This window comes from Morone saxatilis, unplaced genomic scaffold, assembly GCF_004916995.1.
Source record: "Morone saxatilis isolate NCDOM2014 unplaced genomic scaffold, NCSU_SB_2.0 Contig7, whole genome shotgun sequence".
Taxonomy (NCBI): Eukaryota; Metazoa; Chordata; class Actinopteri; family Moronidae; genus Morone; species Morone saxatilis.
This window is the reverse complement of record NW_023340246.1, coordinates 23,041,847-23,042,088: the sequence shown is the minus strand read 5'-3', so window position 1 is coordinate 23,042,088 and position 242 is coordinate 23,041,847. Positions and strand designations below refer to the sequence as shown.

The 242-nt window shown below is 40.5% G+C and overlaps 1 protein-coding gene across 3 annotated transcripts in view; it reads left to right on the top strand.

Annotated features, from left to right (window-relative positions):
* LOC118341104 (ankyrin repeat and SOCS box protein 2-like) overlaps positions 1–242 on the top strand; it is a 9,898-nt gene that overhangs the window by 1,471 nt on the left and 8,185 nt on the right. Inside the window, exon 1 of one of the 3 annotated variants that reach the window (XM_035679290.1) lies at positions 7–67. The exons of the other annotated variants lie outside the window; for them this stretch is intronic. The gene's annotated coding sequence lies outside the window, so the exon portion shown is untranslated. Of the gene's footprint in view, positions 1–6; positions 68–242 lie in introns of those variants that run through there. 3 annotated transcript variants of the gene reach the window in all.

Below are 242 nucleotides of genomic sequence, written 5' to 3'. Positions count from 1 at the left end.
TTTCATCTACAGAGGGAGCGGGTCCTCTTCTGGTGGAGTCCGCCTGTTATGTCTGTTACAAACATTGGTATTTTTTTATTGTGTAGTCAGTTTTTCTTGTGTTATTTCCTGTTTTATTTAGTCATTTTCCTCCTCTTGTTTCATGTGTTGCTTCACTTCCTGTCTTTGTCTTTTTCCCGCCATATTTGATTGTTTGCCCACCTTGATTGTCTGCACCTGTGTCTAATTAGTCCCCTCCACTA